At 40.8% G+C, this 25,509-nt stretch overlaps 1 pseudogene; it reads right to left on the bottom strand.

The window, feature by feature from the left end:
* LOC147708262 (vesicular inhibitory amino acid transporter pseudogene) overlaps nucleotides 1-23,763 on the bottom strand; it is a 53,766-nt pseudogene extending 30,003 nt beyond the window's left edge.
* Between the last annotated feature and the right edge of the window lie 1,746 nt (nucleotides 23,764-25,509).

The following is a 25,509-nucleotide window of genomic DNA, read 5'->3' as shown; positions in this document are numbered from 1 at the left end:
ATGCGTTTATCATGCGTGGTAAATGTTTACTAGTTGTAAAAGCATGCGTGGTAAAGGCATGCGTGGAAAAGCCATATGCGTGCTATTGGCTTCGTGGTGACGATCATGTGTGTTTATGACCGCGTTGTAATGGCTGTTTCTCAAGGACACTGAAGCAACCGGGTCTGGGCGTGGTGGACTCCAGGGCTCCAGCCGGAAGGCATGCAGCCCCTCTCATACAATATAGAATTCTTTGTGGGGTGATTGTTTTCATGGTTTGAGGGGCGTCATTGAGGCCCACACACTTAGGGGCTCATTATGATCGCGGACGGCCTTGCGTCCGTCCGTGAGCCCTGAGTAGGAGGGAACATTTGCATGTGCTGCAGCGTTCCCTCCTTTGCAATTAGGATGTGACCGCCACCCTGGCGGTCACATCCTCTATATTTAACATTGCGGCGGGTGCAGCTTGAAGTTGCATTGCATTCACATGCAGAAAGCGGCAGGCACCGCGCGTAGCCTGCCGCTTTCTGCATGTAAATGCAGGGGGGTACCATAGGTACCCCCCTTGTGCACCCCTCACCCAACCTTCACCCAGGGGGCCCGCAACAGGCCCCTGAAGTGAAGATCTGTATGCTTTTCCACGGCGGAGAATCCGCTGTGGAAAAGCATGTTTTCGAAGCCATCCTAATATGTCTGGCGGTGTCTGAGAGACACTGCCACCATATTAGAGCTTTTCCGCCGCGGTTGTAAGCCGACCGCGGCGGAAAAGCGGCAGACTGAAACCAAGACCCACCAGCCATCCTAATGTGGCGGTGGGTCTTTGGTGGGTCCGCAGCGGTTTTCCCGGTTCCGGGAAAACCGCGATCATAATGGGCCCCCTTAATTTTGTAGGGGGGTAGGTTTGCATGGGAAAATGCCGCAAGAGGTTTGTAAATGTGGTACACATTGTTTCGTATTACTTTGATTTCTTTAGCATGTCGTAGTCTATCCAGAGAAAATATAACTCAGTACTTTTCAATCCTACTCTTGAACATTTTACTATAGTACTTCAACATTATAAATATTATTTTTATTGTGGACCGTCACCCCCCACAAACAAAAAGAAGTATGTAGTTTTTTTAATGAACTTTTATTAAAACAATAACTGTAAACGAAACTTAATGATAACTATATTATAAACAACCAGAAAAATAACTTTTAAAAAACAATTTATAAACAAATTGTGAAGTGGACTCCAAAAGATGTAAAATTGGTAATTTGCAAAACAAAAAAAAGCATTACAAGTCAAGGTAACACTACGATTTTACGTGTGCAGTGTGCCTGGTACATTTTACTTCTGTTATAGTGCCGCGTTCAAGTGGTGTCTATATGGAAGTGCCTACTGCGTTACTGATACAAAAGTGGCACAACGGGATTGTAAATATGCCGACTTATTTCTAATGCATTGCAATGAAGGCATTGTATATCTAGGCCTCTGTGCTTACCGTTGTATAAACACTGCGGCCAAACACTGCGGCCAGTGGAATTCACAACTTCACTTTAGCTGTTATTCTACACGTCAAAGCAGACAGCAGTGTCTATAAGTTTAAAAGAGAAAGAGAAATGATGTCACAGAGAGTGAGAGAGAGAAAGAAAGAGAGAGAAAACAACATTAAAACTGTCTCGTAGAGTCCAGAGTAGAGATTTTATCTTGAAAAGTCAGACGTAGATTTACAAGCTCCTTGCATCACTTTTCCCATGTTAAAAGTGACACAAAAGTGGCATAATAAGCTTGTAGATCTGCTTGTCAGACAGTTGTAACCTATCTGTTGTCACTGCTTGGACGTAATTATACATTTCAACACAGAAAGCTGCTGTACACTACCCACTCTCTCCTTTCACAAATAAAGGTAACACTACGGTTTTACGTGTGTAGTGTGCCTAGTACATTTCAGTTCTTTTATAGTGCCGCATTTAAGTGGTGTGTATATGGAAGGGCCTACTGTGTTACTGACACAAAAGTGGCACATTGGGATTGTTAATATGCCAACTTATTTCTAATGCATTGTAATGAAGGCATTGAATATCTAGGCCTCTGTGCTTACCCTTCTTTAAACACTGCGGCCAGTGAAATTCACAACTTGAGTTCAACTGTTGTTCTACATGTCAAAGCAGACAGCAGTGTCTATAACTTTAAAAGAGAAAGAGAAATGATGTCACAGAGAGCGAGAGAGAGAAAGAGAGAGAAAAGAACATTAAAAGTGTCTCGCAGAGTATGGAATTGAGAGTTTTTCTTGAAAAGTGAGACGCAGATTTACCAGCTGCTTGCGCCACTTTTCCCATGTTAAAAGTGGAGCATTATTGCCGCTTTATCGGCAGAAAACCGCCGTTAAAGCGGCGATAATGGGCTTGATAATATGCTCTATGGAATTCCAATCAAAGCCCATGTTAGATGTGAAGGACATCTAACATGGGCTTCGATTGGAATTCCATATTATCAAGCCCATTATCGCCGCTTTATCGGCAGTTTTCTGCCAATAAAGCAGCGATAATTTTTCGCCTATCTTGATAATATGCCCCTATATTCGTCCCTTGTTAAATGTTTTAAAGTAGTAAATGTGTTTTGCTATAATGCATGCTGTTATGTTTTTTTGTTTAATATCACATTGTGCGTCTGTGTACATTAAGGAATTGTGGGCCATATTATCAAGAAAGGGCGATACATTATCACCTCTTTTATCAGCAGGAAACAGCCTCTAAAGTGGCGATAATGGGCTTGATATTATGCCCTTGTGAATTCCCATAGAAGCCGAGGTTATGGTGTTAACCTGGGCTTCTATGGGAATTCACAAGGCCATATTATCAAGCCCATTATCGCCGCTTTAGCGGCAGTTTCCTGCCGATAAAAGCGGCAATAATGTGTCGGCCTTTCTTGATAATATGGTCCTATATTTGTCCCTTTTTCCATAATTTCTAGCCTCTCTTTTTATTCTCCCCTCTATCTCCTCTTACTCCTTTCTCTCTCTCGGCACTACTGTCTTTTTCTTATATTGTCCTCTGTGGTTATATTGGCCTTCTTTGTCTTTATATTTTCCTGTTTCGCCTCTTATTCCTTCTGTCTCCTCATTTTCTTCCGTTTGTCTTCATATTTCATATTTTTCTTGATAATCCCTGTTCTGTCCTCTTTCTCGTTTCTCTCCCTCTGTATATAGTCTGGGTCGATTTACAAGCTCCTTGTGCATCTTTGTTGTTTTATTGTGTTAGTTTTTTTGATGTAATAGTGGCAGAAATAATGTAGTAAATTGCATATGTATTTGGAAAATAAATCAGTGTTGTTCACTGAAATGTAGTACTTATATACACGGAATATGTATAGTCACTTAAACATTTTTCAGTGGTAAATGGTAAAATGCATGGTCTCATTTTTTTGTCTAATATCACTCTGTGCAAGTGTGTACATTAAGGAATTACATTCGCCTCTTTTTAAACATTTTACAGTAGTAAATGTGTTTTGGTAAAATGCATGGTCTTATAATTTGTTGGGTAATATCACACTGTACATCTGTGTACATTAAGGAATTATGGGGCATATTATCAAGGACCGGTGTTAAAATTTTCGCTGTTTTATCGACAGGAAACTGCAGATAAAACGGCGATAATGGGCTTGATAATACGCCATTGTTAATTCCAATAGAAGCTCATGTTCTGATCATGGGCTATTAATGGGAATTAGCAAGGGCGTATTATCAAGCCCATTATCGCCATTTTATCTGCAGTTTCCTGCCGATAAAACGGCGATAATTTTAACACCGGTCCTTGATAATATGCCCCTGAATTTGCCCCTTTTTACATATTTTCTACACTTTCTTGTCATACTCCCTCCTCTCTCATCTTACTCCTTCCTCTCTCATTATACTATCTTCTGTTTTTATACTCTGCTCTCTTTTTATACTTTTTTTTCATACTTGCTCCTCTTTTTGCATATTTGTCCTCCTCTTTATATTCTCTCTTGTCTTTATATTCACCACTGTTTTCATAGTTCTTACTGTCTTCTCATAGTAGTCCCTCTCTCCTTATACGGTCAGTCTTCCTTTATATTTGTCTTTTCTCCACATTTTTGTCTCTGAGTCTTTTACATTCCTTCCTCTTTCTTCATATATACTCTTCTGTACCTATATTCTCTGTTTCTTCCTATTCTCGCTGTTCTTTGCAGGTACTCCCTATTGTTTTCTCATACTTTTCCTTTTCTTCTAATTCTCTTCTCTCTGTACTCACATTTCTCCTCTCTTTTCTTATACTTTGCACTCTCTACTAATATTGCCATCTTTTCTCATTGTCATATTCCTCTCCTCATTTTCCCCCCTGTTCTCATACTCCCCCCTGTTTTCATATTCTCCTCTCTCTTCTCTTACATTTCCATGTCTCCTCATACTACTGAGTTTTACTTATATTTCCTTTTGTCCTATACTCCTTCTCTCTGTGTTCATATTTTCCTCTTTTCCTTCATATTTCTTTTCTATTTTCATTTTCTGTCCTCTCTGTTTATACTTCTTAAATCTGTTTGCTCTCTACTCTTACTCCTCCTTGACTCTCTGCATACACTCTGCAGCACTTTCCTCATATTCCCCGTCTTTTCATACTGACCTCTCTATTTATATTTGTTTCTCTTGTCATACTTCTGCCTCTTTCGTCATACACTTTTCACTCTTCTTAATCCTCCATCAGTTTATACTCCTTTTCTCCTCAGGCTGTATCCTCTGTTCTGCAACACCCCTTTTTTCCTTATGCTCCACTTTTCCTCACATTCTCCGTGCTCTCTTCTGGTACTGTTCTCTCTGTCCTTATACAAACTGTCCTTTGCTAGTATTCCTTTTTTGTTTTTATAGTTGTGCGTCTTTTCACATATTCCTTCTTTTTTCTTTAGTCTTTCTCTCTCTTCTTTTAGTACCCCCTCTGTCCTCTTTCTCTGTTTTCTTCTTCTTATACTCTTTCTTCTCTCCTCATATTTCCATCTTTCTCTTCATACTCTTTCTTACCTATTCATATTTTCCAGTTTATTCATACTTCTTTTATCCCGTTATATTGCAGTGTCTGTTTATGCTCCCCCTTTTTCGTTATATTTTCCCTAGTTTCATACTCCTTCCTCTCTTGTTGTAAGTACTTTTATTTTCATAGTCTCACGTTTTTCCTCATAATCCTCCCTCTGTTCTTATAAGTAATATTATAGAATATTTCATATATTTAGTTTTGTAATGTTATATATATATATTTTATAATAGATTCTGTTTATCAATACTGAAAAAACTGTATCATGCCTACGAAATCTCAAAAGAGGAAACAACTAAAGAAAGGTGTTTATTTGAAGAGAAGTCATCCACAAGATTTACATGAAGAACCATGTGTTAACAAAAAGAAAAAAAGTCCTGGTAAGAGAAGGAACACCTTTCTGAGGAAAATATTCAAGACTAAGAGTAGTGTGCACCAAGTGAAAAATGGTATTAGTGTATCTGCAACGAAAAAGAAAAATAGGAATAAAGAGAACAATCATGGCAAGTCAACTGCAGAAAAAATAGTGTATAGTAAAAGGAGGAAAAACCAATTTATGGAAATTTGGAAAAACATGTTTTATAATAGAGTTGTGTTAAATTTAATTAAAGAAATTAAGGGATGTAAAAAAAACCCAGCATTTTATAAGAAGAAGAAAGGTATAGAAAATGTAGTTGAGAAAGCTTTCGAATTGAAAACAAAATGATTTATTTTTAGTAATCAATAGAATTCGATCACTAGATAAGCCAATCCATTTAATGAAGGCCAAAAGTAAGTAGAGAAGAGTAATTAACAGAAGTAATTTTTGTGAGTTTTTTTTGGGTGAATGGAAATATAGTTCGAGTTCTGAGCCTCTTTTTTAATGAAGAAAGTTATCTTCAGAGTAATGATTTTTTTGCATGCAGTTGACACTAGTGGTCGTGCATATGAGGTTAGAAATGGTTGTCCTATTGAGAAAGAGAAAATTGATCCTAGAAATGCAGAAGAGGTGTTAGCTGATGAAGTTTTAGGGAGGCGTCCTAAAGCTCCAGTGTACACTTGGAATTGTAGTAGTGTTTGTAGTGTACAGCAAGAATCTATAGATTTTTTAATTTCTTATGTAACTATACTGAGAAAAGTGTTAAAAAAAAGATTTAGATGTTGCAAGGACTAGACCCTTGCAGAGTGAGAGAAAATACAGGTTTGCAAGATCATTCTCTGGCTTGTGTTTCCAAAAATGTATGTCGAAATGTTTTTCACCATTTCAGGATGGTAGCAGTACATCATTCTGAAATGAGGAAATTAGTCAGAAGATTGTATTATGCAAAAAGTCCAGCTCTACTGTTAAAAAAGTTGAACAGTGCTCTTTTGCATGGATCTGTATCAAATGTAAAGAACATTTGTGATGAAATTGTGGTTAGTTATTTTGGTCCCGAGGAAGACAGTGCAGAAATTGAGATATTAATAGAAGGAAATGTAGAACAGAATGTACAACATTGTAGTACAGAAAATTTTGAGCAAGAAATTACAAAGTTTAAGGTGATTTCAGGTGAAAGGCCAAATTATTGTTGTGTCTGTTGTCGACGAACTCATTATAAAAATCAGACCAGGACTGTTGATTTGTATTTAAAAAGTGAAAAGGAAAATAATAATGAGTGGAAGGATTTTGCAACTTATTTGTTGGTAAAGATTTGTTTTAATTTGGGTTCGGTACAGCATATTTGTAAATATTTTTATAACAAATTAGACGAGAACAAAATGCCTGCTAGAGCTGTGCATAATAATTTTGAGTTGGTAAATATTCCTTCTAAACTGATGAATTTAAATAGCTATGAGTCTTTTCTTATTCAATGTGTGTATCCATTTCAGGCTATTGTTCATATGGATCCTAAGACAGAAAAATTGCCTCCTTCTGATTTACAGAGAGGATTAGAGGGAAGAGTTGTATATTTGCCTCTAGATTTAAAGAAAAATATTGAAACAATTGGCGTTGAAAATCTAGAGGATGAATCTTTAGTTATTCTTGTTAATGGCGTTCCTACTAAGAGTAAGAAAATCTGGCAAGAAATAGTGGATGTTAGGAAAGTGAAAAAGGCAACGTTGTATATGGTAAAAAATAATCAATATTACAGAAATGTGTATGTGAGAGAAGAAGAAATAACTGTAGAAGAAGATAGTGACTTGCCATCTGGACAAATTGAAAAAGGGGATGTGTCCAGAACTGAAGAAATCTACAAACATTACAGTGTTCATCCACTGCATTCTAAAGAAGTGATGGGGAATACTATAGAGTTATTCCAAATGAAAGAAGCAAAAGGAAGTCCCATTAATGTATGGGAAAAAAGCTTGGAAGCTTGTTGTTTCCCTCAGTTGTTTCCCACAGGAAAAGGAGGACGATATGATGACCGACCTGTGCAGATTCCTGCATCTGAGTACCGGACATCAAGATTATATGCAGAAGATCCAAGATTTTGACAATGTATTCCGTATTTGTTTCATCTTTTGTTTAAGAGTGATTTGTCTGGACTTTCTTATGCAGTAAACCATATATTGAAAACAGGTGTAGATCTTCGAAATGTTTCGGCAAAGGAATTTATGGATAAGGTACTGCAGAAAGATAATGTTTTGGAATCTCAGATAATTAATCTCATGGCATGTCAGCGTGGTACTAATGAGTACTGGTACCATCGTCATGGAGAACTGAAATGTATAATAAGGAACTTAGGAACTCCTACATGGTTCCTTACTCTAAGCTGTGCTGAATATGCTTGGGATGATTTACTTCAATTTCTTCGAGAGGCAAATCCAAAAATAGTAAATATTGAATACAAAACACCTTGGGGATTGTGCTCTTTGGATCCAGTTAATGTATGCAGGTATTTCAATCATAGATTTGAAGCTATAATGTCTTTTATCACCAATAAAAAAATCCTCCTCTTGGAGAAGTTCTGGACTTCTTTTGGAGAAAGGTGTATCAAGCAAGGGGTGCTCCTCACGTACACATGCTAATATCGATCAAAGGTGCTCCCAAATTTGGAACAGACTCAGATGATACTGTGTTGTCTTTTATTGAAGAAATGCTACATGTGATATACCCAAAAGTACACAAGATAAGGACTTAAGACAAGTCTTACGATTCCAAAGCCATTGTTGTGGGAAATACTGTTGTCGAAAGTACAAATCTAAGGACAAATCCTACACCAAATGCCGTTTTTGATTTCCATGTCCAGTAATATTTAGAGGAAGAGTGAACAGTTTTATGTCATCTTTGCGACATACTATCACAAGAAAGTCTCCAAAAAATACCTACAACTTAAGAGGAAATGAAGAGTTAAAATACATAAATGACTACAACACAGTCATTTTGTCCATGTGGAATGCTAATATGGATATTCAATATGTTACAGACAATTCCATTGCTGTTGCTCGATATGTAACATCGTACATAACAAAATCAGAAAAGACAGAATTGAAGGAAATGTGGGAAGAGATTTCCCACGAGAAGAGTCTAAGTAAGAAATTATTTACTTACAGTTTGAAGATGTTATCTCATCATGAAATTGGAGCGTATGAATGATCGGATCTTTTATCATCTGCAAGTCTATACTCGCAAATCTAGAAGAATCATTTGGGTGAGTCTAGGTCTTGTGCAAATGAAAACTGAGTTCTTAAATGTGTACAATAAATTGAATATTTAGCTGAAAGAGAGCCAGAAAGTACAGATATTGTGAAAACAAATATGTTGGATACATATTATCCAAATAGAAGTCATCATCTTGAGAACATTTGTCTCTATGAAGTGCTGCAAAACTATATTTTTTAACGGAATATTACAGAAAACATCAATAATGGTATATATGCCGTGATTGTTTCCGAAGGATGTCTGGTGAAACAAAGAAAAGGACATTTGATTATTCACCGTAATCTGAGTTGCGAAACACCTGACAAAAGTGAATTTTACTATTTAGCTCTTTTGCAACTTTTCAAGCCATGGCGATCAGATTTGGAATTACTTGGAAATTTGGAGAGCTATGAAGATTTCTTCAATGCAACTAAAGATACTATAGAATGTCCTGATTTTGCTATTCATGTGAAAATGTTGAATGACGAAATTGAGCAAGAAGCTACAATTGCAGCTGAGATTGCTAGAGACAGTTCTCAAGAGAGTCAAACTTCTGCTCCGTTGAGTCAGGACCCACTAAGAGAACCAATTGTTCAAAATGAAGCAGCAACTGCTATGGAAGAAGTGGAAATAGCAATGTATCAAGCTCAAGAAGATGTAACAAACTTAGGAAACTTGGAAGAACAACTAAATCTTGAGCAGAAAAAATATATGAGCAAGTGAGAGAACAGATTGACCATAGATTACTTCATGAGAAGAAAGAGTGCTCTTGCTCATCATTTGAACCTATCCGAATGTATGTGAGTGGACAAGCTGGAACAGGCAAAAGTTTTTAAATTAAAGTAATCAGAACTTTTTTACAGAAAACAACTGAGTGGAATTTGTCTTGTGTTGTCACTGCTCCAACAGGATTAGCAGCTCACAATATTAAATGAATTACTTTACATTGTTTATTAATGCTATCAGTAGAGCATGAAAAAAATTAGAATACCACAAGCTATCTGGAGAAGCTTGATGTGAAGTTTCAAGAGTCTTGAGGAAAATGAAACTTCTCATTATTGATGAGGTAAGCATGGTATCAAACTTAATGCTTGCTTTTGTGCATTTAAGAATGCAGCAAATTCTTAAAACAGAGTATGACGTATTATTTGGAGGAAAACACATCATAGTTTTTGGAGATCTTCTACAACTAACTCCTGTAAAAGGACAACCAGTGTTTAAAACACTGGCGCATGAAGATACCAGAAAGTCTTTGGGGAGCAGTTGGAAATGTAAACATTTGGTCATATTTTGAGTATAAGGAACTTATTACAAATATGCGACAGGCAAATGATGCTGATTATGGAACTATTCTTCAAGATATACGAATTTGAAAAATGACTGAACATGGCAAACAAGACGATTACTTTCCAAATTGTTTCCAAATGAAAATATTGTCCCAGAGAAAATATACATGCGAATTGCAGAAAACTAATCTGTAATCTCCTTAATGCCAACACTACGTGAATGTTCTATATTAATGAAGAAATGTTAAAGTTGGAAAATGAAGAAATTATAAAATTGGAAGCTATTGATAAAATAGAACATGAAGGAATTACTATTATTTTGACTGAAAAGTTGAAGAGGAAATTGGATTCTTTAGAGAAATCAATAAGTAAAACTGCTGGTTTACAAAAGAATTTGTATGCATGTGTAAACTGAAGGGTAATTTTAGGATGTCATTTTAATGTGGAAAAAGGTTTAGTAAATGGAGCAATGGGTAAAATTGTTGATTTTGCTAATTATGTAAATAGAGATGGGATTGAATTTTTGAAAATCAAATTGATGAAATTGCTGAAGTACAACAATTTAGTCATTGTTCATCTCAGTTTTTGCTTGTAAAAGATTTGTATGTATGCAGAAAACAGTTTCCTATTTGTTTGGCATATGCGGTGACCATTCATAAATCTCAAGGTTTAAGTGTAGATAGTTTTTAGTGAATATTGGAAGTACTGTGTTTAAAGAGGGTGTGGCATATGTTGCTTTGTCTCGAGTCAGAACTTTATCTGGATTGCACTGGATTGATTTTGATGAGGCAAATGTTAGTGCAGAAGTAAATTGTGTGAAAGAGTATAATAGGTTAAGAAGAGAATGTGCACCCAATTTAGGTCAATATACAGTATTTGAAAAGCGTGTGGAAGGTAGAAAAAGAAGATTTGAGAATATCTGTAGTGAAACTGTAGAGAAAAAAAATAGGATGAAGTTGTGCCTGCAAGCAAAAAAAAAAGGACAGTGTTGAAGAGAATGTTGGTTTTCAGTTTGAAAATAGTTGTGGTGTCAACTGCTATGCTAATGTAGTTGTTAATGTTGTTTTTGTTCTTGAAAGTTTGCAACAGCAAATAGTTGAAAATCAGGACAAAATATTCTGTTTATTGTTGTATTCTGTTTATGAGAAATGTAGTAGTGATAAAAGTAAAATACAAAGTGTTTCTGATATTCGAAATGTTTTGGACATATGTTCTGGTTCTAGTCAATTTACACAGAATATTCAGCAAGATTGTCAGGAATTTTTAATGTTTATGCTTGGTGTACTGGAAGATGAAGGTTTAGATATTGAAAACCTTTTTGGCCTTTCTTATAAATGGCAACATGACTGTCAAAATTGTTTGTTTACATGTAGCACTAACATAGAGACTGAAAGATTCAATATCAGGAAGAACTTTTGTAGCTGTTGCAAATATTTTGAAAGGTTGGATACATTGTAATGATAGCCAATTCGTTTTTAAGCAACATTTGCCTAAAGAGTTACCAAATTATTACCTAATATTTTTAAAGCCAAAATTTTAAGATCAAAATTTGGCCTTTCAGGATTACTGCTGTTAAGGTAGATTAGTTTGGTATTGTAGAGTATTTTGTAAGTGAGGGTGAGGAGCTTGAAGGTGATCCTCTTGTTGATATTGAGGCAGTGTAGGTGTATCAGGTGGTGGGTGATGTGGCTGCAGCAGGGGACATTGATGATCATTCAGGTGGAGGTCTTTTGGATTTGTTGTAGTTCTTTGGCTGGAATTCCTGTGTAGAGTGTTTTGCCACAGTGTAGTCTGCTGCTGATGAGGGCCTGTTTCACTGTTCTTCTTCTTTTTGTTAGGATCCACTTGTAAATGTTGTGGAGCATGTGGAGGGTGATATAGCAGTACGAGGAGACGGTGTAGAATTTCTTACACATGGAGAGGGATGAGTTGGGTATGAATCCTAGGTTGTGGACATGGTTGGTAGGTGTTGGTACTGTTTACAGTGTAGTCAGCTAGCAGGAGTCGTCCGAGGCTGAGGGGGTGGGTCTGAGGATGAGTACCTTCATTTTGTGCGAGTTCATGTTTAGAGAGCTGCTCTTTATGTAGTAGGTGATGTCCTTCATTGTGTTGTGGAGGTTGCTTTTGGTGGTATGTGGCTTCTTGGTGAGGAAGAGGATGAGCTGGGTGTTGTTTGCGTAGGAGATGTTGTTGAGGTTGTGATGGTGGGCTACTTGTGTGAGGGTGGCCATGTAGATGTTGAATAGCCTTGAGTTAAGGGATGAGCACTAGGGGATGGAGCACATGATGTCTGTGGTTTTGGATCAGAAGGCTGGGAGGCAGATGCTCAATATTACTATTAAACAATTTCCAAAGTAAGAATTTGACCCATACTATTTGGCCGTGCGGAAAAGTATGTGAAACCAATAACGAGTTTTTGTTGTACATTTTGTCAGCATATATTTGTAAATAACATTATTTACAGTGTATGAAAATTAATCATAAAGTTTTGTTATTTACGTAAGAAATTGCAATCTCTTCCAGGCACCACTGAACTCACTGTTCTCAACCCTTCACTGCCTGTATTTTTTTTTATATAATACTTTCTCGACTCTTCTCCACAGCCAGTACCTTCATTAACCTTCATTAGCAATTGAGTGCTACTGACTTTCCATGCGAGGAAGAGAGGCAGAGAGGAACGCCGTGAGGAACGCCGAGAGGAACGCCAGCCGCTTGCAGTCACTTGCAGCCATCAGCCATCTGCCTTTCAACCCTTTCACCCCTTCACGACCGTCGTGATCCCGCGATCTAGCAGCGACTGCGGGTGAGCGAAGTGAGCAAATCTTTACGACCTCGAGTTGCCTGACCCCCCCACTCTCCCCACGCGACCGGCTTGGCGCCCGGCGCCCGGTGCGGCAGGAAAAGCTGCGGGGACGGGGAAGGAGGAGGACGGCTTGTGGAGCAGGCGTTTCCCCGCCAGTCCACCGACACTCAAGCCTATACGGGTATCTGTCTGATCCGCCTCTAAGCCTTGTGTGTGTCCCCTCGGCGTCCCAGCAACGGATGGGGATTCAGCAGCTTAGGCAAGAGGCAGTGCCAGCGGCGGAGGGTAGGCTGCAGCAGCGGCAGGACGAATTGTAACAATTCACAGATCCCTGCAGGCTGCGGCGGTGGTAGAGGTAGCGGGCTGGCACCAAGTATTGGTGTGCTGAACCGGTCTGCGGCCCCCCTCTCCTCCCCAGAAGACTCCAGAAAGCCACCAGAAGGCTCCTAAAAGTGTAAAACGTCTAAAAATAACGCCATCATATTAGACCAGACCAAAGAGCAGACTATTGGTGCGATAATAGAGATAATAGTGGTCTGAGTGCTTAACAGCGAAGCTCCGGCTGATTGCTAGCAGGATCTGCGCTGCCGCCACCACACATTGGGGGTGATACGGGCAACATTGGACAAATACTGGAGAGTCCTCATTAAGACTGTTAACGCTTTGCTGTGGTTGCTCTGAGAGGACACTGGACTGCGAGGCTTTTTCTTGTTTGTTCTCACTCACTCACAGAACTGCTCTTTGTCAGAGAACTTAGCTGCTGCCTACCGAGGATATCTTGGAGCTCAACAGACCGTGCTGTCGCTGAGGAGAGTCGAGAGTAGCGCCGCACTCGCTTTCCTAGAGTGCTCCTGCCTGCTACTTCACCGCTGCGGGACTTCGAGGCTTTCAATCAGCTGTTGCCTCTTCCCGCAGCGGCCCCGCCCCCTCATTTGTTAAAAGCCTCATAAGCAGCCAGGGCTTTACGCGAAGGGGAACACGAGCGGGACGAGACCCGGACGAAGCCCGGATAAAGGGGGGACCCTCTGAGGTCCTCAGAGGCCGAGGAAGGCTGGAGCTGGGCTTACCCTCTAACTCTGTGATATTGTTAAATACTCGTGTGGTCAGTTATATTATATTTTTCTTGTTGAAATCTTTTATTAGGTGCTCTTGCATTTAAGAGTTTCCAAGTCCTCGTTTAAAGATGACTGCTAAGAAACTAAGGTCGGGGAGAATTTTGTTGGGCAGAGTATGTTCCAAAACCAAATCTAACCCTCTTAAAAATAAGGGTAGTCTTTCAAAACTCTTAAAGGGAAATTGCCAACTATTTAGTTTGTGGGAACAGGGTTCGAATAAAGTGGCAATGGCAACACCTCACCTGGTTGATAAGGCCAAAATCAGCCAGGATAGGATAGATCCACTACTCGCAAAGGTCGTTTGTGTACTCGAGAGATCATCAGAGTCAAATACAAAAGAAGAGGTTACAACTTATACAAATGATGTAGTTGTAATTGCTTCATTGCCCTCAAATCTTTCCTGTACCCCTGTGAATAATCCCAATATTGACAGTGTGGAGGCCTTAGTTCATAACCCCCTCTCCAATTCCTTTGTGCATCCTCCCAAACCCAGTCCCAGCGGGTCTATTCAAAAATCAAGCTTATCTCCTCAGAGAGAAGATGAGTTTAATAAATCCGTACCCTCTGAAACGGACTTGGAGCTTTACAAACGTTATGTTGCCGATGAGCCTAGTAGGCTGTCCGTTTTGGCAAAGACTCCGGCAACATTCGTTCCCTCTGGTCTCCAACTTTACAGCAGTACACCCTCTAACAAATCTATTGCTAATAGCACTTCAATGAGTCCCGTCCTAAACTTAACAGGCCCTGACGATTTTAACCCTGTTAGTTCTGATAAACCTATTTCCCAGTCTTTGATCTCATTAGAATGTTTGTTGTCCTCCATTTTATCTTTATTGGAGAAATTTGTAGGGGGCTCGGACTGTGTCTTGGAAACGGTAACAAAAATTTTAAAAGTATTATTAAATAATCGTCAGGAGAGGGGTCCTCTTTTCAATTCTGTCGTCCTTTCTCCGGAGGACAATGGGCTGAATAACACATTCTTAGAAAGTGTACCTGTTCCCTCTGAGGTTTCCCAAGCGCCTATAGTTGATAAAAAGTTGGTCTCCCCTATACATATACTTGCTTCTAATTGTGTGGTGGAGCATGATAGTTCTATAGCTGATGCCCCTACCGCCCTGAGTATGAAGCAGGAAAAGGAATGTTTTGCGATTTTTAATCAACAGAATGCCAAGGAAAATAGAGCAGTTTTGGGAACGACCGTTAGTGGGAAAAAAGACAAAATTGGGAAATTAAATAAGAAGGGAAGAAACAAAAGGAAGTTAATTCGTAGGATTGAAAAGAATAGGCGGAGGAAAATCTTCTTCGAAGTCCAGCAGGAATCCTCTATCAAAGAAGATGTGGTTGAGGGGCCTCCAAGCGGGGTTAAAGATATGGTGGTGGTCTCAAAAGTAATTCATGACCCTCCCCAGTCCTCCCCCCTAGAACCAATTATTTATTCCAACAAAAAAATGTTATCCCCTCCCAAATTGCCTTCTAATCCTTCCTCTAACTCTATCCCTACTGTCTCTAACGTTGTAAAGGATGGATGCCAAGTTGTTAAGAGTAAAAGTGAGTTATTTAGGCCAGGTCAGTTAGGGGCGGCTACTAATAATCCCATGGACATGGGTCTGTCAGTTCTTAACCCCTTGGCTAGGTCATTTCCCGGCTTTACGGTCGGTGTAGAGGATACAAGCAGAACCACCATCTTTAGAAAAGAGGAAAATATAAATACATTTATCCTGGATTTTTCTCCCTTGTTCGAGGCTGATTGTATTTTGAATAGAGCTGCTCTCCTTAAATGTTTTCATGAGTCTGAAAAATTGGAATTAATCCAATCTTCGGATATAGACTTGATCTTTATTTGTAAAACGGATGGCAGATTTCTAACGAGGGCTAAATTTCATTCTAAGCTCATTGTAAATTTAATTCTTCAGTGTTCTGAGAGCTTTCAGAGTAAGGGGATTGACGTCATTCCTTTTTGGGGGAATGACTTAAAGGATAGATTATCTATCTCCCCTAGGGGATTATGCTCTTCCACCTCTCTTTTTCCATCAGCCCTGGGTAGGAAAGAACGTTTTGACGCTTACAGTGACTTAAAAATCTTCTTTTCTAAGGATATTCGCTGTGCATCCGAAATTAATCCTCCTCTTCTTTCTGTGCGCAACAAAAATGAAGACGAGAACTCCCGTTGGAATTGGCTGCCTGGTGTACTTGCGAAGAAACCCATTATGAGTCAGGAAAGGCGATCTGATCTTTAGTAGTAATTTAAAAATCCTGTCTTGGAATGCAGCTGGTGTAAAGAATAATTCTGAAAAAATTGAGTTCCTTCTATCTTCAGGGGCCAGTGTGATCTGTCTCCAAGAGACATGGCGCACTGAAAATCTTATAGTGGGAAGTGATTACATTGTTTTGGAGGGTAAAGCCTCTGCTTCTTCAAGAGGCCATGCAAGAGGGGGTATTGCCTGTTGCTTAGCAAATCGGATAAAATGGAACTTTTCACATTTTTTGGATCCTAGTAACCTGTTTCAGGCCGTTACATTATTTTGTCTTGATAATGTGGAAATTCCGTCCCCACTGGTTTTGATTAATGTGTATATTCCTCCTGATGAGTATTTCAATCCAATTTTGAAGAAAGTTTTTTCCTATGCTAAGAAAGTACGTGAGAGTACTCCATCTGCCCATATAATTTTGGTTGGAGATTTTAATTGCAAGGTTTCTAACTTAAGTTTGTCTTTATTTAGAAACAAATATAGGGAAGAATCCTTGCACATTCCCCAATCTGTTTTGCCTGGGAATATTAAAACTAATAGGAGAGGGAAAATTCTTTTGGAGGAGGTACTTGAGTTGGATGGGATTGTGGTTAATGGACGACTTCCGTCTCATTCCCCGGCAAATTTCACTCATGAATCATACCAGGGAGAATCTATATTGGATTATGTTATAGCTGATAATTCTTCTTTTGTTTTATTGAATGATCTGGTGATTTCTAAAACGTGTCTCAGCGACCATTCCACTTTGGTCATTTCTTTAAACATCTTCCCCCCCATGTCTGACCGTTGGTCGCTAAATAAAGACTTGGTCAGTTTCGGTAGCACATCAGGGAGATGTCATTGGGATAGAAAGGCCCTTAGTGGACTGGAGAGCATCCTTGATGAAGCAATCTCCGATTTGGTCAATTGGGAGGGGGCTGTAACTGTACGTTTTTCAGATTTATTGACGAAAGCTACTTCTTTAGCTAGATATCCCAAAAGAGATAGGCCCCAGATCCCTCCTCCTAGTTCCCTTTGTTTTTTAAACAAAGAAATAAACAAATTGGTAAGGGACCAATATTTGAATATTCTCCCAGAAAGATCTTGATATATAGCCCTGTTGAAAAGAAGAAGAAAAAGGTTGAAATTTAGATTATGTAAAGATAGGGAGGACCAACTTTGGATACAACTGAGGGAGGCAACCTTTCATGGCCAAGTAAGAACTTTTTGGTCCATAATAGGTAGGGGTTGTGGCGCAAGGATGATGCCCTCTCCCATCTCCATTGAGGAATATGTCTGGGTTGATCATATAAAAAATCTTTGTGCAAGTAATGGCATTTCTGTTCCCGTTGGAAGTTTCAAGGCGGCTCTTTTGGCCGTAGAGGAATCTCCATCTGAAAAGTCTATAGAACAGGCAATAATGGAAATGCGCGCATCTGGAGCTATGGGTCCAGATGAGCTGCCTATTTCAGCTCTAAAGCAGAGCAGTTTAAAATGGAGTAAAATTCTCTATCCCGTAATTGCATACTGCTTTTTAAGCAGGTCTGTCCTTCCTTCGTGGAAAGGCAGTATTTTGGTCCCCCTTTTTAAGAAGGGCGATCGACTTTCTCCCCAAAATTATCGCCAGATTGCTCTCCTGGACGCCATTGGCAAAGTCTTTGCTAAATGCCTGTTAAGATTATTGAATGAATGGGTGGATCGATGCGATATATTACCTCTTGAGCAAACGGGCTTCCGTAAAGGTCACGGCACCCTGGATAATCTAACAGCTTTACAGGTGATTATGGATAAATATATCACGGTTCGGGGAGGAAAAGTATACGCAGCCTTCATAGATTTCTCCACAGCATTTGATAAAGTTGACCGCCCTCTGCTGTGGAGGAAACTATCAGTCTTAGGCATGTCACCTGTACTGCTGGATTTAATACAGGATCTTCACACGGATACGTGGTGCCGTATAATGATGGGAGGGGAAAGAGGTTTGTCGCACCCCATCCTTTCCACCAATGGTCTTAAACAAGGATGCCTACTAGCCCCCTTATTATTCTCCCTCTATGTGTATGATCTCCCTCAAGCTTTGTCTCTGAGTAGTGGTATTGCCCCTGTTTTGGGAGATAAAGCTATTGCATGTTTAATGTATGCTGACGATATTTTGTTATTAGATCTGACACCGAAAGGTTTACAAAATCGTCTGCATGCATTACAGGTGTTTGCAGAGTTGCATTTTTTACAGATTAACATCTCCAAAAGCAAGGTTATGTGCTTAACTGGAAAGAAAAGATATTCTCATGGGAATTTCACATGGTCAATAGGCGGCCAAAAGTTAGAAATTGTGAAATCCTATACGTTTTTTAGGGAAAATAATATGAGGTAATATGAGCAATAAGGCTCATATTGAGAATAACATGCGCAAGGCTCTGATGCAGGGTAAGGGCCTAAATGCACTCTATAAAGCCACAGGAAAACGGCATTTTCCCTATTTGCTTGAAGCTTTCCGCGCAAAAATCCCGGCATCCATGCTTTATGGCACTGAACTTATTGACGTGAGTAATTGGGGATTTCTTCACACTATTGAAGGTAGACTCCTGCGTCAGCTAACCTCTGTTAATACCGCCTGCTCTGTAGCCTCTCTTAGGCTTGAGTATGGCATGAGAAGTAGTTGGGTTCAGGGCTTAGCTGGAATAGTAAGATGGATCTTTCACCTAGCTAAATGTGATCCATCCTCATTAAGACATCTTATCCAAAAGGAATTATTAGGTCCTTTAAAGGAGTTTTTACCAATTGTAAAAAACGTCATAAAGGCGGTCATGCTATTGCAATTGGAGGAATCTACCCTTTTTTCTCTATCCCTTTATCAGTTAAAAGCTTCCCTAAAATTTGCAACGTGGAAGCTAAGTTTCTCGTTGGATAGAGACCAGATAAGGACAAAGAAAGGTGATTTGCCTGTTATTAATTCCTTTAATCTTAAAACTATGCAACTCTACACTACCTGGAATCTCCCACACGGCATTCGCCGCTTCTGGTTCTTATTAAGGCAAGATATGTTACCACTGAATAACCTTTTAGCCAAGTGGAATGGTTCCTCTAACAAATGTACCTTGTGCAATGTCTCGATCCAAGATCTCACCCATGTCTTATTCATATGTCCGGCTTTGACAAAATCCCATCGTAAATGGGTGAGACCAATTTGTTTAGAACTTGGAATCTTATCTGCTAGTGCCTTTTCTGATGCCATTCTTTCACCCCCTAATGAAATATTCTGTTCTAGAATTTTTAACTTTTTTAACTGCTTCTTAGATTTGTATTAATCATGAGTGTCATTTTCTCTTTTTGTATACCATTGGATTGTTATTGTGTATGTAAATTTTATGTGGACCTCTCACGAGTTCCAAAACATAAATAAACTTACTCATACTCATACTCATAAGAAATTGCTCTTAGAAAAAAACATTTAAGATAAGTTTTATTTCTATTTTTTAGATTGTTATTGAGAATGTTGAATGTTTTTTTAAAGATAATCTTATTGATTGTCTTTTTTTTCCCGCTGTTATGTGATGAGTACTATTGAACTCACTGTTTCTAGTGAAATTCAATATATTCTGAGAACAGCAAAAAAGGCAAATGTAATACTTTAAAAATTATTTTGTGTTGTAAAAGATATATTGTAACTGTATTTTTTGTGTCTTCCACAGATGGTAATTTTATCATATATAATTTTTTTATTATTTATTATGCTTAAGGTTAGTACAAGTAACTGTTAAAAATGGTCGATGGAATGTTCTTCAACCGAGCTGAAGTAACAAAACATGGATGGAGAACATAAGTATGTAAAGATGGTTTGTATCAAATATTACTGAGAGAGTTAAAGAAGGTTCCCGGCTAAACTTACCTTAGTTATCGAGCCCGCAAGTAGAATTCAGCTTCCGAGTTGGAAGAAGCCCGAACATTGCACAGCGGTTGATTTTCCTGTCGCGGCTCCTTCCGGGCAGACAGACTCAGTCGTGTTCAGCACCTGAAGAGCAGAGAGAACAAGAAACCATACAAGAAAGCTAAGTGATACGTTATAGTCGACAAAAGTATATTCTTGGAAAATAATCGTATGACAAGTTACAGAGTGACTAAACTTACCTGACATTATAGACAATATTGAATGTACTCAGTCGATGTATGTTCTCTAACCTAAAACAAGAAACGATAACATTTGTGTTAAGCAAGGTCTTAAGGGAAAAGAACACATTGAGTAAGGAATACCAGAAAGACTGTTCAATTAAGAAGGAACATTAGTGAAAAACACAAGATATTCAAGGATTGACAGAATAGATAAGAAGCAACTGCATAAAGAGAGGTTGGTAGAAGAACACAACAAAATTATTAATATAAAAATTAGACAATAAACTGAGAGGCCTAGGTTAATTAATGTTATGTAATTATAGGTTACCAGCAGTGAGAAAAATAAAGAACCGCAAGCTACAAGGTTGCAGATAAACACTAGAGAGGAGGCTAGTTCGAAAGACCAAGGGGTAGGTAATTAGTAGTGTTAGGCTAAATTATAGATAAGGAATAGAGATAGAGTAGGGTAGGTTATTAACTAATTGTTCTTTGTTAGTTTCCGTTCTGTATCCATGTCAAGGGATTGTCTGTGAATAAAACAAGATAGCCAGAGAGAAGGTGCCAAGGAGAAAATCCAGAGGTCGCGAGCCAGTCTCTTCTTCTTTATTATTTTTTCCCATCCCCCTTCTCCCATGTTTTTTTTAGAGATTAGATTAAAAAGATTGGTCACTGGAGGATCCTGGAGGGGGAGTAGGGAACTAGCGTCATCTGTTCCTGTGCAAGTATCCGGAAGAGTTTCTGGGCTTACTGTTCCTGACAGTACCAGTGTTCTATACCTTGTTGTGAGTATTTTCGACTAAGTATTAAGGTATTACTACTTTCTAATTATGTTAAAAGGTGAGTACTGGATAGGTCTTTAAGAGTTTATTTGTGTGAAAACATATGAAGTATTCAAAAAGTAGTGTGATAATGATATCTAAATATACACAGATACACAGTGTTATTCTGGACAAGCAATAGTATCTCTTGAATTTTACTAAAACACATTTACTATTTTGGAATGGGTAAGGTGAATAGACATATTCTACATTTTTTAGTACTGTATCTTACTATAACAGCCTGAGTATTTTCCTATAGTCATAAGGAGTGACTGGTTTCAAAATCTAAGAAAACCTAAGAACAGGATATCCTTATAAGTAATTATATTTATATAACTTTGTAAAGGAGTAAAACTCTACTAATGGAATGTTATTAGACAATGGTATTTATATAATATTTTTTGTAGGCCAAAATAGGTGAAAATGCTAGTTTTGTATTATGTATTAAGAAAACTGAGAAAATGAACTGTTTATATTTTTATACAAGGAGCAACAACATAAATGAAAAATTATGGCAAGAGAACAGCCTCATACTGAGGAGATTTTGGATATTACCTTGAGTGTAATTGAAGAACTAATCGTATCTGTCACAGGCAATGAGAGTGAAGAAGGGGAAATTAGTGCTGCAGACATGAGCTATGATTTCGAAGATGAAAGCTTTGGTGCAGATTTTCTGGAAGCATTAAATTATGTTGAAATACTAGAACAAATTAATTCCAACTTGCCTCTCTACCTAGCTAAATGCCTTCTTGTACTTAACCCCCCGGTACAAACCAGACCTCCTAAAATTCAGCCAATACTTGGAAAAAAACGCCACTCGAAAGACGTACTAACGCCTTTTGACCCCCCCAGGACACCTGAAAGTTTGGATACCTGCTCACCCCAATTGCCTTGTCCAGTGCCTCCTTCAACTGAACAATATAGAGTTCCATCCCATACCTAGAAAGGTGAACACCGTCCTCCGTAAAGAAATACACTGTCTCATACCTGAGCTCCGGATATTTCATCCTACCCATCCCCTCCTTCTCACAGAAAACCTTCATCTCCCTGTTGATTTTCCTCTGAGTCTTATCAATGGCCGCCGGCCTCTCTGCTCCCCTCCAAGCCCACCTTGGAACAAACTCTGACCATATCACATGGCACCCAGACCACCTGCGCCGTATTTCCAACAGGTCCCTCTTCATCTGTTTCACCAACACTAACCCCTTGCACTGGACCAAATCGTTCAACCCCAAGTGAATAAGAACCACATCCGGACACACCCCCCCGACAACTTTGTTCAATGCCGGCAGCAATTCATGCCATCTCATGCCCCCCTTTTCTTGCCATTGACAGTGAAACAACCTCGGGTCCAACTCCTAGTTCAAACTCTGTTGCTTTTCCCACTCAGCCCTCTCCGCTCGCTTTACAAATGAATGTCCTATAATGTATATCTCCATTACTGCCGCAGCTAGCCCCGCCACTGCACCTGCAAAGACACACATGTAAGAGAACGGAAAAACCATTGATCTCATTGCTCCACCCCTACCCCCCTCATTATGATACATGTCCTGTAACAGTCCGACCTCCAATGCCCGAGATGCAGGAGGTCCTCCCTCCCCCAACCCTGTCTTGCCGCCTCCGTTGCCGCTCCGATCCGGAACAAATGCGTCCCAAAAGCCTTTGGGTCCTCACCCATGACGCGTAGGGCGTGCCGCAGGACCCACAACAACTGAGCCGCAGTCACCCTGCCCTTGCCAACCCGGTCAAACACCTCACCCGACAACTCCCGCCGTCCGGACGCTAGCCGCCTTGCCCATGCCGCCGGGCAAACCGCCTTGGACCCCACCAGTCCCCACTCCACCCTCGGTGGAGTGGAGCCGCATGCTGCTCTCAGGAGCCCCTTGCCACATGTTCCTGCTGAGAGAAAGAGGTGGAGTCCAGCATGCCGGGGAAAAAATGTCCTCCTGCCACACCCGCTACCCCAAATGCCCCCCACATGCGCCCGACCCCATCCCGCTGAGTGACCACCCCTCTGTGCCGTAATAGCACACCCCCAAGCCCATCCAGCCCCCACTCCTACCCGCCCACCCGCAGCTCTCCCCCTCCCCGGCGCTCCACTCCATGGACTCCAGCTCCTGACGAACCAACCTACCCCCACCCCCACAAGCCCCACACCTGGGGCCGACCCCAAATGGTCCCCCATCTGAACCCCAGCCCCTTGGACCCGCACCTTCTCGAACCCCCCCATGGGAAACTTCCGCCCCGCGCCCCCTGCTCCATCCCCCTTGCCACCTCCCCCAGGGACTGCGGCCTACTAGGTCCCACCATACTCCCCTCCCCCTCTGACGAGTACCCTTCCCCTGCATCACTCCCCTTGTCCCCCGGCTCTCCTCCACCTCCTACCCGATTCCTCAATTAGCAAAGCTGATGCCCCCCCATCGTCCTCTGGTGTAGGAGCCCTTCCCACTTCATCCACCAACTCTCTGCTTGTGCCATGATCCCCCTTTTTCCAGCCCACTACAAAGCTGGCCTAGTAGCAGTGGCCCGCTTCCCTCCCGCCCGCCGCTTCCCATGCAGATTTGGTGCCGCAGAGCTGCCGCACCACCCTCCCTCCATCTCCAGCCTTCTGGCCCCTCCCCCGCCTCCTGCTGCAGACGCACCTGAGGCGGTTCAGGAGCAAACACTGCTGACGCGGTGTCGCTGGCTGCGCGCAGCGGCGGCCTTACCTTAACGACGGGCCGCACAATGTCCATGCGGCCCGCCTCATTCAACAGACGAAGGGCCTCCACGATGCGAGGATCGTCAAGACGAGCCATCCCTGCAGGTAAGTCAGCCAGCCGGCACCGCGAGTGGCACACTCTTCTGCAAACCTATCCGCTCCTAAACCAAGCGCAGTGTTACCCACGCCAGGCCACAGAAGAAGAACCCTCACGTAGGCCACAGCACGCGCGAGGACAACGCAACCACAGGCACCTTCACAACCGTGCCCTGCACTCAAGCTATACCCACAAGGTCGGACAAAGACCCCAAAGGAAAGCACAAGTAGGGACAGAAGGGAATCACCAACAAGAAAGAAAACCCAAAAAAGAAGCAATAGCCAAAAAAGAAGTGAGAGCCCCACAGAAACCACCCTGACAAGCTGCTGTGTCACTGCCACCGAAATGGTGGCTCGTGACCTAAAATGGCTGTTTATATCATTAACCAGCCCAAAAATAGTCCAACAGCATCCCACCCCAGCCCAAAGCTATTAAAGAGCCCAAAACCAGCACTCATAAGGTGCTGGCTATTTCCCCCCTCCCCCGGCCCCAAAACCCCCCCGGGGGTGGCAGGCCTCCCTCTGGTCGGCCGCCCCCCTTAACGCCCTATTTGAAGCGCTGAGGCAGCCTACTCCAGTCAATCCAGCCACTGCTCTGAGCAGTGTCTGGATTGGATAAGATGCAGTTTGCCTTTCTATGTCACCTCGTCCACAGAGAAGTCAGAGCCAAGGACTAGAGAGAGCGAGGACGTGCTTTAACGCCTTCGCTGCGGGGGTTATTTTCCCGCTGTGCTGGGGGGAAGGGGGGCGCGCATGGCGCCCGCATGCTCATGACGAGCTGAGCTCGTCATGAGGCACGGCGCTCCTGTGCTCATGACGAGCTCAGCTCGTCATGACCACACACGTTCCCGTGGAACGCTCAGCACAGCAGGGGAATTATCCCCGCATGCGAGCGTTCGACGGCTCATGACGAGCTGAGCTCGTCATGAGCACCGGAGCACCGTTGTCATGAGCATGGAAGGAGTTAAGGTAAGTGAAATATTTATATATTGTGCCTCCCTGCCTCGCTGTGTGATTGATTGTGTGTGTTTATAGGGGTGTGTTTATAAACTGTATGTGTGTTTGTGAGCTTGTCTGTGTGCCCCACCATTTTTCTATGTCACCAAATATGAGTTTCAATTCTCTCTGGTATATTTTCCCAGGGATTCTTGTAATGGCAGAGGATTTTCTTTCAATATGTGCAGTGAGCATGAGAAATGTGGAGTAAAGGCAGCAACGTCTCTGGTGTTGGAGGAGGTGGAACGTTTTAATGACATTACCATTGAAACTGAAATCCTCATGTATGGTCGTGTTTAGCTATTTCTTTTGTGTATTCTGAAATATTGTATTAAAATAGACTGCAAATGCTGTGTTGTTCGTCCCTTACCATTCTGTCTTTCAGTTGATCTGTTTTTGGTGTATGATTTGTGTCAAGATGGTTGTATTTTGTAGAGGTTGGCAAGGCAGCAACTTCATAGCAGGAGCAGAGGTAAGACTCTGGCGTGACTCTACAAGCTAAAGCAAGAGCTAAACCATTAAAGGATGTCTCATGTTAATGATACAGCAGCCATCAAAAATATGACAAAGACTCTATCAGACGAAAATAAATGTTTTTTTACATGCATGTGTTTCACTTTAGTGTTGTATTTTAAATCACTGCATTAACATGTTAATAGAAATAGTAAATAGGAACATTCCTGAACGCCAAATCACTATCAACACTGCCATGAGCGGCCCAAGAAATATCCGTTTGCCATGTGCACTGTAA

Source organism: Lissotriton vulgaris, chromosome 6 (genome assembly GCF_964263255.1).
Source record: "Lissotriton vulgaris chromosome 6, aLisVul1.2, whole genome shotgun sequence".
Taxonomy (NCBI): domain Eukaryota; kingdom Metazoa; phylum Chordata; class Amphibia; order Caudata; family Salamandridae; genus Lissotriton; species Lissotriton vulgaris.
Note: the sequence above shows the minus strand (reverse complement) of the source record. Positions and strands in the feature narration are given on the sequence as shown.